This window comes from Bufo bufo, chromosome 1, assembly GCF_905171765.1.
Source record: "Bufo bufo chromosome 1, aBufBuf1.1, whole genome shotgun sequence".
Taxonomy (NCBI): Eukaryota; Metazoa; Chordata; class Amphibia; order Anura; family Bufonidae; genus Bufo; species Bufo bufo.
In genome coordinates, this window is record NC_053389.1 from 64,795,014 (window position 1) to 64,814,703 (window position 19,690).

The window sequence follows — 19,690 nt, forward strand, 5'->3', positions numbered from 1 at the left end:
ATGCGACAGAATCGGAGCCGACACAAAGGCGGACTTTAGGGCCTCAAAAGCTCGGATGGCCTCGAGCGGCCAGACCTGGGAATTACTGCCCTTCCTGGTCAGATCCGTGAGAGGCTTGGCCAGCATGGAAAAGTCCCTGATGAACTTCCGATAATAATTGGCGAAGCCCAAAAAGCGCTGCAGGGAACGAAGACCACTGGGCTGGGGCCACTGTAAGACAGCCGAAACCTTCTCAGGATCCATGGAGAACCCCTCAGCGAAAATGATGTAACCTAAGAAGGTTACCTGGGATCGGTGAAATTCGCATTTCTCAAGCTTACCGAACAGCTTGTTCTCTCGTAACCGTTGCAACACTCGTCTGACATCCAGAATGTGGGCCTCCATGGATTCAGAATATACCAAGATGTCATCCAAATAGACCACCACACACTGCTGCAACAGGTCACGGAAAACATCGTTGATGAATTCCTGAAAGACTGCGGGCGCATTGCACAACCCAAAGGGCATAACCAAGGATTCGTAATGACCGGTCCTGGTGTTAAACGCGGTCTTCCACTCATCGCCCGCCTTGATCCTTACCAGGTTATATGCCGCCCTCAGGTCGAGTTTGGTAAAGACCGTGGCCCCTTTAAGGCGATCGAACAGCTCGGAAATCAAGGGTATCGGGTAAGCGTTCTTGATCGTGATGCGATTGAGACCCCTGTAATCGATGCAAGGCCTCAACTCACCGCCCTTCTTTTTCACAAAGAAAAATCCAGCCCCTGCCGGGGACGAAGATTTGCGAATGTGTCCGCGTGAAAGCGCCTCCCTCACGTACTCCTCCATGGCCTCATTCTCCGCTACCGACAGTGGATAGACTTTGCCACGAGGAGGAACGGCACCAGATTGTAACTCTATGGCACAATCGTATGGGCGGTGCGGAGGTAGGGCAACCGCGCGCACCTTATCGAATACATCCCGGTACTCCTCGTATTCAGGAGGCAACAGAGAGTCCGAGGAAGTACACAGCAACTTGACAGACCCATGGATGCAACTAGCCCCACACTGCGGTGACCACGAGAGGATCTCGACCGATCTCCAATCGAAAGTCGGATTATGCTTCTGGAGCCAGGGGTACCCCAAGACCACCGAGTAGTGTGGAGACGAAATAACCTGGAGGCAGACCGACTCTCTGTGAACGGCACCAATGGCTATCCCCACTGGAAGGGTCTCATGAGTCACGTGTGGCGGCAGAAGGGGTCTGCCGTCTATCGCCTCAAGAGCCAGTGGGGAACCTCGAGCCTGCAGAGGAATGGAATTGGCGGCAGCGAACACACTATCAATGAACAAACCACCAGCACCAGAGTCCACCAACGCCTGGGTCGTCACCAAGCCCCCGACCCAGGAGAGGACAACAGTGATCAGTGGTTTGTCAACACGGGAAACCGGGGACGAGGAGACTCCACCCAAGATCTGCCCCCGACAGGATCTCAGGTACGAGCGTTTTCCCGGACGGTTCGGACATGCCAACCGAAAATGCCCACCGAGACCACAGTACATGCATCGGCCCTCGCGTCTCCGGAGTGCCCTCTCCCCCTCGGACAGGCGAGCAAACCCCAGCTGCATGGGTTCACCCCCAGACAAGTCATCCCCAGGAGGCGTGGGAGGAGAGGGAGGCACGGGTGGGACAGCAAACGTAGGCACCAATCTGTTAGAAGACCTCCGCAGGTTCTCCTTAAAGGAAGGTCTCTCCCTGAGTCTGGTGTCAATCAAAATCAGGAAAGAAATAAGAGACTCGAGCTCAACTGGTAGGTCCTTAGCTGCAACCTCATCCTTCAAGGCATCCGAGAGACCATGAGAGAAAGCAGCGACCAGAGCCTCATTATTCCAGCCCACCTCTGCTGCCAGGGTACGAAACTCAATGGCGTATTCAGCTACGGATCATGAACCCTGTCTGATGGACATAAGGAGCTTCGCAGCAGAGGCAGCACGAGCCGGCACATCGAATACCTTCCGAAGAGAAGCAACAAAACCGGAAAACTCGGCAACCACCGGATTGTTGTTCTCCCATAAAGGGCTGGCCCAGGCCAAGGCCTTGTCCGAGAGCAGCGAGATCAAGAAGCCCACCTTTGATCTCTCAGTGGGAAAGGCATGTGGCAGCAACTCGAAATAAATGCCCACCTGGTTAAGGAAACCTCGGCACTGAGTTGGCTCTCCCCCAAAGCGCTGTGGAAGAGGGGCAGAACCGGTCATACCCCGAAACACCGCAGGCGCAACAACAGGTGTCGGGGTAGACTCTGGCGCAACAACCGGAGCGGCAGTAGGAGCGAGCCCAGGAGCGACAACCGACCCATCGGCAACGGGAGCGAAATGAGCCGTGCGTTCAAGCAGGGTTTGCAACGCCACAGTGAACCGACCCAACAGGTGATCCTGCTGATCAAGTCTGGCAACCAGCGTGGGTAGCGAGGATGGCCCTGTACCGTCAGAATTCATGGCTTGGTCCTAATGTCACGGAACCATGAACCAGACGTACAACAAGAGATAAGTGAAAATAAGAAGGCTTTATTGAAAATAAAGCTGTAAAGCAAAAGTCCAAACGGATGGTGAAACCGAGCAGAGTCTTTGCGAAGCCAGAGGTCAGGAACCAGAAGGGTAGTCAGACGAAGCCAGGATCAGGAACCAGCAGGGTAGTCAGACGAAGCCAGGATCAGGAACCAGCAGGGTAGTCAGACGAAGCCAGGATCAGGAACCAGAAGCAGCAGCAGTCTTAGAAGCATGTGAACACAAGAGGACCAAGCAAGGAACTGAAGCCACAGACCTCCTATATATATGAGCTAGGCATCCAGCTCCTCCCAGTGGGAAGGAGGAGCCGCAGGGTGGAAGGCTACAAGAAACCCAGAAACCAAGATGGCCGCCAGCACATGTCAAACGAAGGAGAACAGCAAGAAGGTAAGACCATGACACCTGGTACGCCACCGGATCTAATAAAAAAAGCCATTGTCCTGTGCGATTGAGCACGGATTAACCTAAAATTCACTCTAACCTTTACAGGTGGAACTTAATGTGACCTTCTCTAAACTTTTGAATGCATATGTTCAGAGTTTCAGTACTTTTTGCACAACTTGCTGTTCTCTAACAAGGAGCTTAATGGCAAAATTCACAACAGGTATTTGATCCACGAATCGCCCAATAAATTTCCTGGTTCAATTAGAATTGGTATTAAAACAGTCCTCCTCATCATGCTGTTCACATTTTGATATCATGAGACTAAGACGACACCTAACAATTGATCAACAATACCTCGCCATTGCGAGGCTTCAAGCAGGATGTTCTCAGCCGAAAGTGGCCACTAGCTTAGAGTGTCACAGAGTGTCATCAGCAGTCTCAGAGGGGCTGAGTGTGGGAAGAAGGGGATATGTCTGGGTTCAGCTCTGAACCTGGACAACCCCTTTAAGAATGAAATAATTATCCAAATTCATGGATGGGACTGTCGTAAACTCAAAATGTGCACTTGGCAGTCACAAGGGGCACAAACTAGAGATCCTAATGAAGTACAAAGATGTGAAAGTGATGCATTCAATATTTGCTATTCTAAGAGGATTTTTCTATTAAAGGGTTTATCATAGAGTATACGACAATCTCTTTTTAAAAAACTTAGAACCAGCCCTGTACTTCACATAGATCCAGAGATCTCCCAATTCATTGCTCCAGTTGCTCTGCTACATTTATTTCAAGCTGGCAGCTCTGGGGGCATGCACTGTCTCAGGGGGTGTGTCCTTTCTACTGCAGCTGGTGTCAGTTGAGGGCTGGAACAGTGCATGTGCTTCCATCTCAATGAGCAGGACAGAGAAATTAGAAAAAGAGCAAACAGCAGGTGGCACTATACAAAAAATTTCAGTGATTAGCTCAGTGGCTATACAATTGTTTTTAATTATGTGCAAATGCAAAAGTATTCAGTTTAAAAAATTTAGATTTTTCATAGGACAACCCCTTTAAAGGGATTCTGTCATGAGATTTGAGCCCTATAAGCTAAACATATGGCCAGGTCCGTACTAATAACATGAATCCTAAACTGCCCTTATTAAACCTGCTTGTGGCTCTATTAGCCCAAAAAACTGTTTTTTATAAGCTGTCACTCACCTACCTAAGGTGCCCAAGGGGTTTTACGTTAACCCAGGGTGCCCGCCCGCACCCCTCGCCGTCTGGTGCCCAGCGCCGCCTTCCTCACCTCAGCCCCGCCTCCGCAATCCTCCCGTCCCTCTGCTAGATCCGGCGCCTGCGCACTAGGCTCAGCCTGCTGCGCCGCAGACTCCTCGCAGCGGCTTCGTTGAGCGAAGTGCGCATGCCCTTGGGCACCTTAGGTAGGTGAGTGACAGCTTATAAAAAACAGTTTTTTGGGCTAATAGAGCCACAAGCAGGTTTAATAAGGGCAGTTTAGGATTCATGTTATTAGTAGGGACCTGGCCATATGTTTAGCTTATAGGGCTCAAATCTCATAACAGAATCCCTTTAACCTCTTAAGGACATAGGGCGTACAGGTACGCCCTTGTGCCCTGGTACTTAAGGACACAGGGCGTACATGTACGCCCTGTGTATTTTCGATCACTGCCGTGCGGCTGGCAGTGATCGGAACCCGGTGCCTGCTCAAATCATTGAGCAGGCACTTAGGCTAAATGCGCGGGGGGTCCCGTGACCCCCCCATGTCGGCGATCGCGGCAAACCGCAGGTCAATCCAGACCTGCGGTTTGCTGCGATTTCTGAAGTTTCTGGTCCCCGCAGTCCCTGACCGCGGGGATCAGAAACTTTATATGCCTAAAAAAAAAGTTTATTCACCCCCCCCTGCACCCCCGAATGATTTTTATGGTGGCGGGAGGTGCAGGGGGAGGGTTGCGGGCGGTGTGGGCGGTGCGGGAGGCGGGCGGTGCGGCAGGCGGGATCGCGATCCCCCGCCCGCCTCCCCTTGTATAATCGTTGGTGTCTAGTGGGGATACCAGGGTGCCAGCACATTGCTGGCACCCTGGTATAAACGGCTGACATCTGCGATGCGATGTCAGCCGTTTAACCCTTTCCATACAGCGGTCCGTACGGACCGCTGTATGGAAAAGGTTAACAGCGCAGGGAGCTCCCTTCCTCTCCCATCGGGGGGCTGCTGTGCCTTTGCAGCCCCCCGATGGGGAGGGAGAGAGCCCCCAGAGAGCCCCCCGAGAGATCCCCTCCTTACCCTTCCCCGTCTGCGAAGTTCTGAGCAGACGGGGAAGGTTCCCATGGCAACAGGACGCCTCTGTCCATGGTGCTGAACAGATTTGTGCTGAAAGGCATAGATCTGTTCAGTGTAAGTAAAATACAGTACAGAACAATATATATTGTACTGTACTGTATTATTCAGACATCAGACCCACTGGATCTTCAAGAACCAAGTGGGTCTGGGTCAAAAAAAAGTGAATAAAAGTGAAAAAAAAGTAAAAATCAAAAAACACATTTATCACTGATAAAAAATGAAAAAAATAAAATTCCCTACACATGTTTGGTATCGCCGCGTCCATAACGACCTGATCTATAAAACGGTCATGTTACTTTACCCGAACGGTGAACACCATAAAAATAAAAAATAAAAAACTATGATGAAATTGAAATTTTGCCCACCTTACTTCCCAAAAAAGGTAATAAAAGTGATCAAAAAAGTCGCATGTACGCCAAAATTGTAACAATCAAACCGTCATCTCATCCCGCAAAAATCATACCCTACCCAAGATAATCGCCCAAAAACTGAAAAAACTATGGCTCTTAGACTATGGAAACACTAAAACATGATTTTTTTTGTTTCAAAAATGAAATCATTGTGTAAAACTTACATAAATAAAAAAAAAGTATACATATTAGGTATCGCCGCGTCCGTATCGCCCGGCTCTATAAAAATATCACATGATCTAACCCCTCAGATGACCACCGTAAAAAAATAAAAATAAAAACGGTGTAAAAAAAGCCATTTTTTGTCATCTTACGTCACAAAAAGTGTAATAGCAAGCAATCAAAAAGTCATATGCACCCCAAAATAGATGCCAATCAAACCGTCATCTCATCCCGCAAAAAATGAGACCCTACTTAAGATAATCGCCCAAAAACTGAAAAAACTATGGCTCTTAGACTATGGAGACACTAAAACATTTTTTTGGTTTTAAAAATGAAATCATTGTGTAAAACTTACATAAATAAAAAAAATTGTATACATATTAGGTATCTCCGCGTCCGTGACAACCTGCTCTATAAAATTACCACATGATCTAACCTGTCAGATGAATGTTGTAAATAACAAAAAAAAAAACGGTGCCAAAAAAGCTATTTCTTGTTACCTTGCCGCACAAAAAGTGTAATATAGAGCAACCAAAAATCATATGTACCCTAAACTAGTACCAACAAAACTGCCACCCTATCCTGTAGTTTCTAAAATGGGGTCACTTTTTTGGAGTTTCTACTCTAGGGGTGCATCAGGGGGGCTTCAAATGGGACATGGTGTCAAAAAAAACAGTCCAGCAAAATATGCCTTCCAAAAACCATATGGTGTTCCTTTCCTTCTGCGCCCTGCCGTGTGCCCGTACAGCTGTTTACGACCACATATGGGGTGTTTCTGTAAACTACAGAATTAGGGCCATAAATAATGAGTTTTGTTTGGCTGTTAACCCTTGCTTTGTAACTGGAAAAAAATATTAAAATGGAAAATCTGCCAAAAAAGTGAAATTTTGAAATTGTATCTCTATTTTCCATTAAATCTTGTGCAACACCTAAAGGGTTAACAAAGTTTGTAAAATCAGTTTTGAATACCTTGAGGGGTGTAGTTTCTTAGCTGGGGTCACTTTTATGGAGTTTATAATCTAGGGGTGCATCAGGGGGGCTTCAAATGGGACATGGTGCCAAAAAAACAGTCCAGCAAAATCAGCCCTCCAAAAACCAAACGGCGCACCTTTCACTCTACGCCCCGCTGTGTGCCCGTACAGTAGTTTACGGCCACATATGGGGTGTTTCTGTAAACAGCAGAGTCAGGGCAATAAAGATACAGTCTTGTTTGGCTGTTAACCCTTGCTTTGTTAGTGGAAAAAATGGGTTAAAATGGAAAATTAGGCAAAAAAAAGAAATTCTCAAATTTCATCGCCATTTGCCAATAACTCTTGTGCAACACCTAAAGGGTTAACGACGTATGTAAAATCAGTTTTGAATACCTTGAGGGGTGTAGTTTCTTAGATGGGGTCTCTTTTAGGGAGTTTCTCCTCTAGGGGTGCATCAGGGGCTTCAAATGGGACATGGTGTAAATAAACCAGTCCATAAAAATCAGCCTTCCAAAAACCAAACGGCGCACCTTTCACTCTACGCCCCGCTGTGTGGCCGTACAGTAGTTTACGGCCACATATTGGGTGTTTCTGTAAATGGCAGAGTCAGGGCAATAAAGATACAGTCTTGTTTGGCTGTTAACCCTTGGTTTGTTAGTGGAAAAAATGGGTTAAAAGGAAAAATTAGACAAAAAAATGAAATTCTCAAATTTCCTCCCTATTTGCCAATAACTCTTGTGCAACACCTAAAGGGTTAACAACGTATGCAAAATCAGTTTTGAATACCTTGAGGGGTGTAGTTTCTTAGATGGGGTCATTTTTGGGTGGTTTCTATAATGTAAGCCTCGCAAAGTGACTTGAGACCTGAACTGGTCCCTAGAAATTGAGTTTTTGTAAATTTCGGAAAAATTTCAAGATTTGCTTCTAAACTTCTAAGCCTTATAACATCCCCAAAAAATAAAATATCATTCCCAAAACAATTCAAACATGAAGTAGACATATGGGGAATGTAAAGTCATCACAATTTTTGGGGGTATTACTATGTATTACAGAAGTAGAGAAACTGAAACTTTGAAATTTGCAAATTTTTTTCAAATTTTTGTTAAATTAGGTATTTTTTGGTGCAAAAAAAAATATTTTTTTTTACTCCATTTTACCAGTGCCATGAAGTACAATATGTGACGAAAAAACAATCTCAGAACGGCCTGGATAAGTCAAACCGTTTTAAAGTTATCAGCACTTAAAGGGACTCTGGTCAGATTTTCAAAAAATGGCCTGGTCCTAAGGTGTAAAAAGGCTGTGTCCTTAAGGGGTTAAGCTTCAATCACCTCAATATAGGAACATATTTTCAAAGGTAATTCTCTGCATGTGGCTACACCATAGGGAGAAAGGTATTGGGGTGCACCTCATAATCACTAAATGCAGGTGTTTCATTCTGTCCCATTACCACAGGTGTATAAAATCCAGCTACTAGCCATGCAGTCTGCCTTTGCAAACATTTGTGAAAGGATGTGGTCCTATATTAGTAGTAGTTCCTGAAATTTCTTCCCTCCTGGATATTCCACCATCAACTGTGAGTGGTAGCATTTAGGAACCACAGCAACTCAGCCATGAATTAGAGACTACGTAAAGTTACAGAGATTGATCAAGACTAGAGTTCCTATACGCCAGTCTTGATCCCCTGTGCACCAGAAACTCAAATGTACACCAGACAGAGGCTGGAGTAGACCTGAGCTATAACTTACACCAGTTTCTGTCCTACAGGCCTCAAAAAGTCGCAACTTGTGGTGAAAATATGGCATCCACCATAATTAGCAACTTTTTAATGCCACTATAGCATAATGCCACTAAAAAGTTTGATAAATGTCTCTCATTATGCATAAAAGTCAACAACGCTCTGCTGACTCCATAACTGCAGAGCTACAGACCTACTCTGGTATTAACATCAGCACAAAAACTGTGTACAGGTAGCTTCATAGCAGGGGTTTCCATGACTGAGCAATTGCATGCAAGTCTTCCATCACCAAGCTCTATGCCAGGTGTCAGATGGAGGGTGTAAAGCAATGCTGCCACTGGACTCTGGAGCAGTGGAAATGTGTTGTGTGGAGCGATGAATCTCTGACAGTCTGATGGACAAGTCTGGGTTTGGCGAATGCCAGGAGAACGTTACTTGCCTAACTGTATTGTGCCAACTGTAAGGTTTGGTGGAGGAAGCATAATGCTATGGGGGTGTTCTTCAGGGGTTGGCCTAGACCCCCTTAGTTCCAGTGAAGGAAAATCTTAATTCTTTAGTACACCAAGGTATTTTGGACAATTCAATGCTTTCAACCTTGTGGGAACAGTTTGGGGAAGGACCTTTTCTGTTCCAGCATGACATGGTTGGTGAGTCTGGTGTGGAAGAACATGACAGAGTCCTGACCTCAACTCCATCGAATACCTTTGGGGTGAACTAGAATGGAGATTGTGACCCAGGCCCACTGGTCCAACATCAGTGTCTGACCTCATAAATGCTCTTCTGGATGAATGGGAAAAAAATTCCCACAGACAATCCAAAATCTTGTAGAAAGCCCCCGCAGAAGAATGGAAGCTGTTCTGACTGCAAAGTGGCGACCAACTCTACCTTAATGCCTATAGATTTAAAACAGGACATCAGCTTCCGCTCACCAGATAAGAACCATCAAAGCTCTGTTCATATACAGCGCTATGGAATATGTTGGTTATATGTACATATTATGGAAAAAACTCTTCATCAGTAGGTCACCAAGAACTGATTCTTCACCAATAATTGGTATCTTTTCTATGGGAGTGAATACTACTAGGTCAACAGGAAGAGGGAAAAGGAATTTAAGTGGTGCGGTTGGGTGTTTGGAGAAAATGTGGGTTCATACTGGGAGGAAGGGTGTTGACGAGAGAAGTGATTACCACATATTTGATTTTAGGCTTTGAGTTCAAGTAGGTAATGCGGTAGATGAATGTTATGAAAGTATTCTAGCGGTCTCTCAAAAAGTAAAAGATATTTCACACCTGAAACTTTCTCTAAACAGCCTTGCATGATGAGTCATAAAAGAAAAACTCTACCCCAGGTTAGGCAGCGAAAGAATTCACTGAAAAATCAAGGAAATGAAGCCAATGAAGCAATAACGGCAAATTACGAAAGAATTTCAACAATTTCATCTGAGAGACGGGATGTTCTTAAAGGGTAACTGTCAGCAGGTTTGTACCTATGACACTGGCTGACCTGTTACATGTGCGTTTGGCAGCTGAAGACATCTGTGTTGGTCCCATGTCCATATGTGCCCACATTGGTGAGAAAAATAAAGTTTTAATATATGCAAGTTACTCTTTAGAAGCAATGGGGACGTTACCGTTACACCTAGAGGCTCTGCTCTCTCTGCAACTGCTGTATCTTCTCCACTTTGATTGGCAGGGCCAGGCAGAGAAATGTCACCACACCTGTCAATCAAAGTGCAGAGGGTGCAGTAGTTGCAGAAAGAGCAGAATCACTAGGTGTAACGGTAACACCCCCATTGCTCCTAGAGGCTCATTTGCATACCTTTAAAATGAGGGCACATTTGAACATGGGACCAACACAGATGTTTTCAGACTGATGCCCTTTAATAGATAAATATCACATTTGCTTCATATAAACATTGATATAGCATAATGGTACCTGTCACTAGAGATTTGATGATATTCCACAGTTTTCAAACCAGCACCTGGATCGGAATACTTTTGTAATTGCATGTAATAAAAAATGTAGTATTGTCACTGAGTTATTCAATAAAATGCTTTACCACTGAGGAAGGGAGAGCGAATCTACCCAAAACGCATATGGTGAAATAAGTGATGTACCTGCACTGAAAAGCCTCCGATAAAACTGTATGGCCATACAGAGAAAATTTCTACAGTAAAGGAATAAACATCTTCTGTCGAACGCTGTACCGAAGGAAATTGCGGAACAAAGTGCAACTCCCGCGATCTTTGGGACTCCCGCGAAATTTGAATCAAGCTTGTCTCAAGGAGCGATCAAACAAGCCGGCATATATTGAAAGCTCCGCTCAAGCAACTGGGACACAGCAGACACCAGAGGGTAAGCCAAACATTGATTTAAAGCTTACCTCTACCTATTAAGGAAATGCCATAAGAGACTTTAAGCCTAATGTTATCGGATTCCTGTGGATGCTTTATTAATATATTGCGCTCCCAGGGGAAATGCACCTGCAATATTCAAAGTGACATTCACCTTCTCAATCTGGGATAGAGTTACAAAGGAATTACCTCCCTCTTCGCAATAACAGCACATATAAGATCTGGATACCATTTGTAGAGTCTCGGTGTGTTTTATATTACTGAACACCATTGAATCTATTTATCGATCTACTATCGAATATTATATTGATTATATTGATCATATATTATCGAAATGCTATCGAATATAATATCGATTATACTGACCATTTATTATATGTGATTGCTTTTTAATGTATGTTACTGTTTTTTATCGAATTGTTTTATGAGTATTATTTTTATTACTTGAATTTTATGGGGATTTAACAATAATAAATTTCTGCATATCTCAATTTGGTTGCCAAGTGTATGAGTGCTCGCCCATTTTTCAACTTCCATATTTACTTTCCAATAGAGGGTGGGGTGATTCCCTCCATATGAGCTTGTAGCACCATACCATAACTACGAACGAGTGAGCCACCACAATCTACTACTATTTTTATTCAATAAAATGTATCTGTACTGTATAGCGCCACCTGCTGTTTTTTTTTTCTTATTTCTTTGTCCGGCTCACTGAGAAGGCCGCACATGCTCAATTTCACCCTTCAACTGCCTCCTGAGCTGTGATAGGGAGACAGCTGCAGCTGAAAGAACATGCCCCCTGAGCAGCAGCAGAATGGACACTCCCCTTAACCACTTCCTGACCAGGCCTAATTTTGCAAATCTGACATGTGTCACTGTGGCGAAACCAACCTCGCCACTGGGTTTTGGAGAGGACTGGCTGCTGCCCTTTTGCCCCAGGATTATGGGCCATATACTAACTTTTAAACCCCTGAACCTATTCAAGTGAATTTTGGATAGGTTTGTCCCCAAGTTATACTGTTTAAATTGATGTTAGTTATATGTATGGCCAATGTAAACTCACAAAGTTGTAACAATTTATAATAAGTGTAACTTGTCAGCTTGGGAGGAAATGCTGGGTGTGTTTCTATTGTGCCATTGTCCCATTGTGTGTTTGAAGGGTGATGTCTGTCCTATTGTCTGCACATGTGTATTGGTGACTTCTCTTTGTCTTGAGAGATAATTGGATTGCTCCTCAGGTTGTCTCCGGGACAGAGAGGAGGGAACCATGATGCATTGTGGGGATATGTTGTATTTGTCCTATGTCACAGTCTTCACTCTGGTCCTCTGGGGGTGTGAACGATTGGTTGCTGTAGTTACATTGTATGTGTTGTAAATTACTGATTGGTTATATTTCAAACCCCTGTGGGCAGTACTATGTTTGTGGTTTATGAATAAAATAGGCTGTACGTGAAGTACAGTCAGACCACTGCTTGACCCTCAACACGGAGCCTTGTCTCGTTATTGGGGGGATCCGCTGTATGCTGTTAGAAGACCGATTGCCAGAAGTGTAAGCTGATCCCTGTTCGTCTGCTAGCAGCTATTCGTGAGGTTCCAGTTTGGAGTGCTATTTTGTATCCAGTTCGGGAGTTTGGTGTATCCTGCAGTAGCTGTGCCTGTCTCTCAGAAAAGGGGCATATCGCCTAAATGGATTTTAACCCCTTGTCTGCTGAAACGGTTCTTTACAGTCACTTTATGTTGTAATAACTTTGGAACGCCATTCAGAGATTATTTTCTCGTGACACATTGTACTTCATGTTAATGGTAAATTTGAGTCAAAAAGTCTTATAAAAAGTTAACGGAAATTTGAAAAAATTCACTGTTTTCTAAATTTAAATCTCTTTGCTTTTAAGGCAGATAGTGATGCCTCATAAAATATTAATTATTTAACATTTCCCATATGTCTACTTTATGTTGGCATCATTTTCGTCATGTAATTTAATTTTTTTAGGACATTACAAGGTTTAGAACTTTAGAAGAAATTTTTAAGAAACTTTTTAAAGGACCAGTTCAGTTCTGAAGTCACTTTGTGGGGCTTACATAATAGAACCAACCCATAAATTACCCCATTTTAGAAACGATACCCCTCAAGCTATTCAAAACTGGTTTTAGAAATGTTGTTAACCCTTTAGCTATTCCAATAGAGGTAGAATTTCACTTTTTTTTGCAGATTTTCCATTTTAATAATTTTTTTCCTGTAACACATCAAGGATTAACAACAAAACAAACCTCAATATTTATTACCCTGATTCTGCAGTTTGCAGAAACACCCCATATGTGGTTGTATACCGCTGTTTGGGCACACGATTTTTTAATTTTTACAAGAAAATAGTGCTTTAGGCCTAAACTTTCTTTTTCACAAAAGATAGCTGGAGAATACCCCCCCACAATTTGCTACCCACTTTCTCCTGAATACAGTAACACACTAATTGTGGTCGTATACCGCTGTTTGGGCACACGACAGGGCACAGAAGGCAAAGAGCACCATATGTTTTTTGGAGGGAAGATTTTGCTGGAATGGTCTTTGGTCACCATGTTGCATTTAAAGAGGCCCTGAGGTATCCCCACAGTCAAAACCCCCAAAAAATTACCACAAGTGACTACACCACCCAAGAAATCTTTAAGGGGTGTAGCAAGCACTTCACTCAACAGGTGTTTCATCAAATTTTTAATACTTGGGTGTGAAAATTAAATTTTTTATTTTTTTTTACAAGAAAATGGTGCTTTAGGCCCAAACTTTCTTTTTCACAAAAGATAACAGGAGAATATCCCCCAACAATTTGCTAATTCTCCTCAATACAGTAACACCCCAATTGTGGTCGTAAACTGTTATTTAGGGATATGCCAGGGCTCAAGAGGGAAGGAGCGGCATCTGGATTTTCTAACATGGAATTTTCTGTCATGTTTTTTAAGAGCGGTAACTTTTTATATTTTTCGTTGAATAAGCTGTTTGAGGGCTTATTTTGTGTGAGACAAGCTGTAGTTTTTATTGACACCATTTTGGGGTACATTTGGCTTTCTGGTTGCTTTTTATCTCATTTTTTGGGAGGTGAAGTCACACAAAAAAGCTGTTTGGTGTCTTTTTTCTATTTTTTTTTTACACCTTTCACTTGATGTGGTAGATCAAGAGATTTTTTTATATATACGGTCATTACGGACGCAACGATACCAAATATGTCTAGTTTTGTTTAGTTTTTTTCATGTTTTACACAATAAAAACATTTTTAGAAAAAAAATCATGTTTTTGTGTTGCAATTTTCTTAGAGCCATATATTTTATTTTATGGCTATAGTCTTGTGTGAGAGCTTGTTGAGGTGAGTTTTTTTATTTCTATCATTTTAGGGTACATACGACTTTTTGATTGATTAACATAAAGTTTTTTTGGGAGGTAAGCTAACTAAAAAAATCTGTTTTGGTGCAATGTTTATTTATTTATTTATATTTTTTTACGGCGTTCACCTGATGAGGTAGATCATATGATATTATTATAGAGCTGGTCGTTGTGCACGCGGTGATATGAAATATGTCTATTTTATTTTTTTTCTTCTATTTTACATTTTTTTAAATAACGGATTTGGGGGGAATTATTTTTTTCAAAACACTTTATTTGTTTATTGGGGGGAATTATTTTTTTCAAAACACTTTATTTATTTATTTATTTTATACTTTGTGTCCCCCATAAGGTCATACGAGACCTCTGGGGGACATTTAACTTAATTTTTTTTTTTTACTGATTTTAATTGATTTCTCCTGTAGCTGGGGCTGATATAGTAGCCCCATTTACTGGGGAAATACACCCTCTCAGAGAGGCTGTACAGCATAAGGCCTCTTGCACACAAACTTATTTTCTTTCTGTGTCCGTTCCATTTCTTTGCGGAAACCATTCATTTCAATGGGTCCGCAAAAAAAACGGAAGGTACTCTGTGTGCATTCCATTTCCGTATTTCCGTTCCGCAAAAAAATAGAACATGTCCTATTCTTGTCCGCATTACGGACAGGATAGTACTGTTCTATTAGGGGCCAACTGTTCCGAAATGCATACGGATGTCATCTGTATTTTTTGCGGACCGCAAAATACATACGGTCGTGTACAAGAGGCCTAAAACTGCGCTGTGCAACCTCAGTGCAGGGCTGATCGAGGTCTGTGGAAGACCTGGCAGCTCCTGCACTCCCCTGGCCCCGGCGGTCACATGACCACTGGGGCGGGACAGGAAGCGGCAGGGACACACAGGAACGGTCCCTGCCTTCTCTCTGGGGTGCCCTGCTGTCACTGACAGTGCCCCCCCCCCCCCCCGCTCAGCAGCTGCACGATTAGCATGCAGCTGCCATCTCTGAAAGGACATTGACTATAAAGGACGTTTATAGTCAATGGGCGGTCGGGAAGTGGTTAAACTGCCAGGTTATTATAAATCTAGCAAAGCAATTGGAACAATGAATGAGGAGATCTCTGGATCCATGTGAGGTACAGGGCTGGTTCTAGCTTTGTTAAGAAGAGTCATGTACTATATGATGTCTGATTTTTCATTTTTTTACAGTAATCATGGGATAATTCCTTTAATAATGTTCTAAACATGCCACTGTCAAGGATAGTGAAGGGGTTAATGTCTGTTTCACTGGTGATCTACAGTAATGGAGTACTTATGGCCATTTCATTTTTGGTGTAGGGTAGTGGATGGGTTAATTGCTGCTTTTGTGGTCTAGGTGGGTAATTCAGGGATTATTGATCATTTTCCTAGGGGTCTACGCTAGTTTATAGATTAATGACCATTGGTCTAGGGTAGTAAGCAGGCTTGGACTGGCCCACAGGGGTACAGGTGAATCCCCCGGTGGGCCCCTGAGCAAGGTGGGCCCCTAGTCTCCCACCCCCTGCACAAGTGGCACATAACACAGTAGACTTACTGCACTACATATACAGGGAGTGCAGAATTATTAGGCAAGTTGTATTTTTGAGGATTAATTTTATTATTGAACAACAACCATGTTCTCAATGAACCCAAAAAACTCATTAATATCAAAGCTGAATATTTTTTGAAGTAGTTTTTAGTTTGTTTTTAGTTTTAGCTATTTTAGGGGGATATCTGTGTGTGCAGGTGACTATTACTGTGCATAATTATTAGGCAACTTAACAAAAAACAAATATATACCCATTTCAATTATTTATTTTTACCAGTGAAACCAATATAACATCTCAACATTCACAAATATACATTTCTGACATTCAAAAACAAAACAAAAACAAATCAGTGACCAATATAGCCACCTTTCTTTGCAAGGACACTAAAAAGCCTGCCATCCATGGATTCTGTCAGTGTTTTGATCTGTTCACCATCAACATTGCGTGCAGCAGCAACTACAGCCTCCCAGACACTGTTCAGAGAGGTGTACTGTTTTCCCTCCTTGTAAATCTCACATTTGATGATGGACCACAGGTTCTCAATGGGGTTCAGATCAGGTGAACAAGGAGGCCATGTCATTAGATTTTCTTCTTTTATACCCTTTCTTGCCAGCCACGCTGTGGAGTACTTGGACGCGTGTGATGGAGCATTGTCCTGCATGAAAATCATGTTTTTCTTGAAGGATGCAGACTTCTTCCTGTACCACTGCTTGAAGAAGGTGTCTTCCAGAAACTAGCAGTAGGACTGGGAGTTGAGCTTGACTCCATCCTCAACCCGAAAAGGCCCCACAAGCTCATCTTTGATGATACCAGCCCAAACCAGTACTCCACCTCCCCCTTGCTGGCGTCTGAGTCGGACTGGAGCTCTCTGCCCTTTACCAATCCAGCCACGGGCCCATCCATCTGGCCCATCAAGACTCACTCTCATTTCATCAGTCCATAAAACCTTAGAAAAATCAGTCTTGAGATATTTCTTGGCCCAGTCTTGACGTTTCAGCTTGTGTGTCTTGTTCAGTGGTGGTCGTCTTTCAGCCTTTCTTACCTCGGCCATGTCTCTGAGTATTGCACACCTTGTGCTTTTGGGCACTCCAGTGATGTTGCAGCTCTGAAATATGGCCAAACTGGTGGCAAGTGGCATCTTGGCAGCTGCACGCTTGACTTCTCTCAGTTCATGGGCAGTTATTTTGCGCCTTGGTTTTTCCACACGCTTCTTGCGACCCTGTTGACTATTTTGAATGAAACGCTTGATTGTTCGATGATCACGCTTCAGAAGCTTTGCAATTTTAAGAGTGCTGCATCCCTCTGCAAGATATCTCACTATTTTTGACTTTTCTGAGCCTGTCAAGAACTTCTTTTGACCCATTTTGCCAAAGGAAAGGAATTTGCCTAATAATTATGCACACCTGATATATGGTGTTGATGTCATTAGACCACACCCCTTCTCATTACAGAGATGCACATCACCTAATATGCTTAATTGGTAGTAGGCTTTCGAGCCTATACAGCTTGGAGTAAGACAACATGCATAAAGAGGATGATGTGGTCAAAATACTAATTTGCCTAATAATTCTGCACTCCCTGTATATATTCAATGTACAGCACCTCCACCAGCCGATGTTCATGTAAAAAAACTTGTTAGATTATTTAGTATATTTGAATGTATCCATACAGTGGGCCCCCAAAATAAATTTTACTGGTGGGCCCTAGGTACCCCAGTCCGACACTGGTAGTAAGAGTATTATAGGCTGCTTCACTGATGGTCTAGAGCTAATTGATGTTTCCCTGGTGTCCTAATGCTCAGGCAGGTACCACTCTCCTTTTCTACCATTGTTTATTAATTTATTCAGTCACTTGCTGCAGCTTTTTGTTACTTTCCCAATGGTAGTGCACTGCAGAACTGATTAACGCCCTATGCACTAAAGGGGTTGCTTCATTAAGACAACGTGTTCCCTGTCCACAGGGTATGGGATAAGAACATGATCTGCGGGCCACATAGAGTTCAATGGAGCGGCAGCACGCATTCGTGAAAGCCGCTCCATTCTAACTGAGGAGCACGGGTCTGTCACCTGTGCAGAGGTCATTGTACAAGGAAGGAATAGAGAAGCTCTGACAATCACCTATTGTGAATGGAGGATCCTGTCTTATCTACAGGTGAAACTCGAAAAATTAGAATATAGTGCAAAGTTCATTTATTTCAGTAATGCAACTTAAAAGGTGAAACTAACATATGAGAGACTCATTACATGCAAAGCGAGATATTCCAAGCCTTTATTTGTTATAATTTGGATGATTATGGCTTACTAATCACAGTTGGTGGAAACGTTGTGGAGAAGTTAAAACCTCAAAATTGATTAGGTATACGTTAAAATAAAGGGGGAGGGTGTGCGAGCCCTACCTCAATGTAAACAAACAAACAAACCAAAAATCAGAACTGTACGGACAAGCCAACATATACCCCCACAGGGTCCCTTGCGTTGCAGCAACGGGATTATTGGCTGCCTAGAGGAATATACCCCAGAGTGTGCGCCACTGGTTCATGCACTACACTCTTAACAACTTAAAGAGGCTGCTGTAGCGCAGTGTATCCACATAATGTTACCCGTCACTATCAGTTCAGACTAGCAGAATGCCAGACTGCTATAGACTGCAAGGCCAGGATCTGCTGCAGGCGGGTGACCAGATATTAGCCTCCTACTAATGCTGTACAGTCCCCTCAGTGCCTCTGACGTTGAACAGTGTAATTGTCTGGCATAATTAGCATGGCGGCTAAACTACCCTATTTCCCCATAAAGGGGTAGCGCTGAACCTATACCCTCTATCCTGCTCTACCTTTCGCCTGTAGGCTCATCAGGAGCTTGGTAATTAGGGTTCAGGACAGACAAACACATAGAACGCCGTATGCCTCGTGTGGTGAGGCTTCGGCATCGGTGCTAGGGTGGCCGTAATTACGGCCGCCGCTTGCCGCTTGTCAAATAGGGGGAGCCCCTCCCCCAAAGGGGCGGATACAGCACTCGCTGGCGAATCAGGAGAGCGGTGGACGTGTCAGAGACACTGACCGCCTCCGCTCTCCTCCCCGCCCTCCATAGCGACGCGATCCTCATAAGAGTGTGAAAATACTCCCATTTATTTACAGGGACCAATCGGCGGTTAGAATCAGTCACAGCAGCATCTGAGGTACTGAGGAGCCGCTGATAGATAACCCCGAGGTACATCACACGACTATTAATACTAATCACAGGAGTGCACTACGATCTCAGGAGTGCACAGGAACGCCCCCTGCATGTAGAAGCGCCGTGTGTGAATAACAGTGCACATCCTAGGTGATATACCAAACATGGAAACACCACTCGCAATATGATGTAAAAAGGTAACTGGTAATGGGATACCCAGAGTGGTCCAGTAGGCCAGGACATAACCTTCATAAGAAGCATGTATACGAAATGTGTTCATTCAGACCTCCTGGACGTACGGTTCGTAACCTAAACGTCCATTCTGCCTCCCTCTGTAGTAGTTGTGTATCAAAATCACCCCCTCTGGGCGTGCTTCTGATTACTTCAATCCCTTGAAATCTGATCGCCTCGATGTTTCCAGAGTGGCAAATGGAGATATGACGCGCGATAGGGGTATACGCCTCCTTACGGATATCGTTGAGGTGTTCCCCTATCCTCCGTCTAAACTCCCGTATAGTTTTGCCTACGTACTGGAGGCGACACATACAAGTTGCGAGGTAGATGACGCCTCTGGTCCTGCAATTGATAAATGACCGGATTTTGAATCTTTGTTGTGTCACAGTACTGATGAAGCTATTCCCCCTTTTTTATCGCACCGCATGCCACACAACCACTACAAGGGAACGTGCCCTTTGGTT